Genomic DNA, 4,218 nt, shown 5'->3' on the forward strand with positions numbered 1-4,218 from the left:
AGTACTTTGTGAAAACTGGTCCTTGAAAGTGCTTTCTGGAAGTACTTTGTGAAAATTAATCATTGAAAGTACTTTTTTACAAGTATTTATTTCTTCTTCTTCTTCTTCTTCTTCTTCTTCTTCTTCTTCTTCTTCTTCTTCTTCTTCTTCTTCTTATTATTATTATTATTATTATTATTATTATTATTATCCATGTAGAACTCCACATGTGGGCCCATGTGAGCTCTCATGTGTCAGGATGTGGTAATTTGATGATTTTTCATTGAAATGTATATTATAATTATACGAAAAGCATTGTTTATATGTATGAGTGAAGTGAGGGCTAAAAGTGTCATTTGTGCCTATATAAGCACTTGTGGGGAAAGTAGCTCACCAAACATCCACCCAATAAGTGCTTAAAAAACACAATAAGTGATTTGACAAGTGGGTTACCAAACAACCTTAAGTGGTTGTTAAAATAAGCGCACTTTTAAAAAGTAATTAACACCCTCTTATTCACCTAACATAGCCTAAACCGTTTTAATATGATTTGGGAGCCTGAGAGAGTTAGAGAGAAGCTAATCAGTTTTTTTTTTGGCCGGAGGTTGTTTGTTCAATTGTTTTGTTTGATTAAGTGTTTAATAGTTAATCAGGTTTCAAATCTTATTAGATTTATTTAAGGCTAAAGAGTTATCTAATATGTTTTAATGTTAAATGAATACTTGTATTGTGTGTATTACTAATTCGGTTCGATTTGGTTTACAACATAGTTTGGTTTTTGAAATTCAAATTACAGTTTGAAAAATTCTCATATTACTAGGGTTGTTCACAAGTCGGGTTGGGTCAGTTTAGTAGTGTTTTTTCAACTGACCCGACCTGATCGGGTTACCTATAGACCAAATCGAAACCGACCCTCTATTAAGTAAAACTGACCTGGTCGGTTTGAGTTGGTTTGGGTCAGTTTGGGTTTCAACCAACTCCAAGATTGCACAATGCACATGAAGTCAAAGTGCTAATATTATATATAATATTTTAAAATATATTTTCTGGAAATATATATTTAAAACCAAAACATATATACAAATATATCGAAATATATATTTTCTAATTTCTGGAAATATATATCTGATATATTTCAAAATATATATTTTTTCAGATATATATTTATTATTTAAAACTAAAATATATATACTTAACAGACCGACCGGTAGTGAAGAAAAACTGGCCAACTCAGGTTAGGTTGGGCCGAATTGGTCGGTTTGGATTTATTTATAAACAGCCCTACATATTACTTCAAACAATTTTAAAGACCATTCGAGACCAAATCGCCAATTTTTGTTTAAATTATTCCAGTTTGGTGACCACATAATGTACACCCCAAGTTCTAGTGGAGAAAGTCAAAGTCGATGTTTTTAAATTCAAAACTTCAACTTGATGAGAAGGAGAATAAAAAATGTTTTGATTAAATGGAAAGGAATTGAATTAGCTAACGTGATAATTATGTGGTGGGTTATGGAACTAATGATAAAGCCCCACACCAATCATTAAATTCAATGATCCGGTTTATAATAATTCACTTTCTCATTTATCATTTATGGCTGGCATTGGGCGTTATCATTGATTCCATAATCCAATTTTAAGCGTGGAGGTGAAATGCATTGTGTAGAATAGATGGTCATTGTTGCAGTGTTTGGCATCGATGTTGTTGCTTCAGAAAATGGTGACACATTAGCATTACATTGGAAAAGTCAGTGCTCAAAAAAATGGTAACATGTTTGAAATCGTTTTTCTATAAAAAACGGTGCCCCAAACCATGCTTTGGAAGTCAATAAGGCATGGTCTGGGAAACGCTGAATTCAACGTGGTGCCCCAAACCACACTTTGGAAATCAAGAAGGCGTGGTATGGGGAAACGCCGAATTCAACGTTTTCTCAATTTAGAGCTCGTTGCTTCCAAACGAGGACATGATGTGGTAGTGACGTAGACTTCCTATAATGGGTACCAGTGCTAAAAATATATATGAAGCACTAGTACCAAATAGAAGGTATTGTTGTTGCCCCAGGAAATGTCCTACCTGGCAGTAACATTTCCAAACAAAAAAAAAACACCGTTTTCCTAGAAAACAGTGCTTCCAACCCACACAATGGTGTTGTATATGTAGCATCGGTGCCAAACACATACATTGTAATGTTCAGTTGTCCTCCTCATAAGATGGAACCCACAAATAATAGACAAAAATGAAGTAAAACTGAAAATGACAAAAAGGGAAAATCAACTAAAAGGGCATTTTTTGTATTCTTTGGCTTGTCTTGCAAGTCAATACGTCTTTTGGGTTACCAACAAATCGGAGAGAGTTCACTCTCCACTCTCTCAACTTCAATAGTTCTCTAGAAAATAGCAGAGAGCAGAGCTAGAAGGGGTTTTGAGAAGAAGAGTTTAGAAGAAGGAGTTTTACAAGGGCTGAAACATAAAAAAATAAATAAATCCATTTTTAGCATCTCTTCTTACTTCCATTATTGTGCTTCCACCTTTGGTGAGAGATTTCATGTTTGATATCTATTTTATTGATGTTTTCTGTTGTTGGAACACAAGAGCTTTATTGATGTTCATCATCTAATTGTGTCTAGATAGAAAAACATTATATCCCATTTTCATTAATGATAGTGGATGATTTGGACTTCGGTCCCATGCTTTTTACCCTCACATTGAAGGGTTTTCCATGTAAATCTTGGTGTCTATTTCTCAAGGGTCAAAGTATCGGTATTGGGTATCGTATCGGATAAGTCGAGTACGGATACGAATATGAATACACTTTGGAAATGTATGGATACGAACAAAGATATAGAAACGCTTGGATACGCTAGTGAAATGCATACAAATCACATAAATATATTAATAATACTAAACCAAAAGCTGAATTATCTATGAATAAGATATAAAGACATGAGAAATGCATACTTCAATAGGTTATATGAAAAGAAATATTACAATAAACAATATCGGGACTCTACAACATTCAAACATTGTACAATAATTATCATTCTTTCAAATTTATAATTATAGTTTTCAATTTTTATTAATTTTTTAGAATATTTATTAATTTACTATTTTATTTAAATAACAACTATTTTTTAAATAGTAAAATTGTTTTCATTTTTAGCATATAATATTTTTATTTTACACATAATTGTATAATAAAACAAATAAATCATTTAAGGTGGATAAAATAAATTATATTTAATTTTCAGTTTTTATTAAATCTTTTGAGAAAATTAAATCTTAAATTATTCGTTTCAGTTTTTATAATTATAATTTTCTGTTTTCCATTAATTTTGTTGGGAAAATTTATTTATTTAGTATTTTTATATAATAACTATTTTTTTAAATAATAACTATGTTTTCATTTTTAATGTGTAAAATAAAATATATAAATCATCTAAGGTAGATGAAATATATTATTTTTATAATTTTTAGTTTTATTAAATTTTTTGAAATAATTACTTAAATTATTTATTTCATTTTTCATAATACTATTTTTAAATTGTATTAAAGATGAAAAACAATCCAAAAGTACTCAATGTACAATTTTGTTAAACTAGACATGGATATGCCTCCGTATCGGTGTGTATCAAATCGTATGCACCGACGATATGGTGCAATACGGCCCAATACGGAGGTATATCATACTGATACGCATGACTCATGGAATACACATCCAATCGTAGTGTATCTTGTATCCATGATCATAGATACGAAGGGCGTATTGGGAGTATCATATCGATACCTTAATCATTACTACTATTGTTGCTTGTTTTGTGTTTGACTGATTGATTTATTACTACATATTTGTTATTTATTGGTTAAGATATCTCTAATTTGCACAAGTATAGAAGGATTGTTCTTAACATGTAATAGGTTGTTTCACTCGAAGTTTTCAATTTATCATTGACCTAAATGGCTGAACTATTCCAATTATCACTCAAGGTAATTCTGATCCAAATAAATCCCAAACCTGATAATGCTATAATGGTAAAAAATTATTGACTTGGTAAAAGAAATTATTGAATTTAACTGTTAATTGGTTTGACCCGATCAATGGGTCATAGATTACAAATTACTATTCAAACTTTGAGATGTCATAACTTTGCACAATCTTTTATGTAACTTTTTCACAATCTTTGTATTCAATTCCCTACCATTTTTGCAAAGAAAAGGGCTTTTGTCCTCTAATCTTAAATT

The sequence above is a fragment of the Nelumbo nucifera genome, chromosome 3 (genome assembly GCF_055504915.1).
Source record: "Nelumbo nucifera cultivar China Antique chromosome 3, China Antique-T2T, whole genome shotgun sequence".
Lineage (NCBI taxonomy): Eukaryota > Viridiplantae > Streptophyta > Magnoliopsida > Proteales > Nelumbonaceae > Nelumbo > Nelumbo nucifera.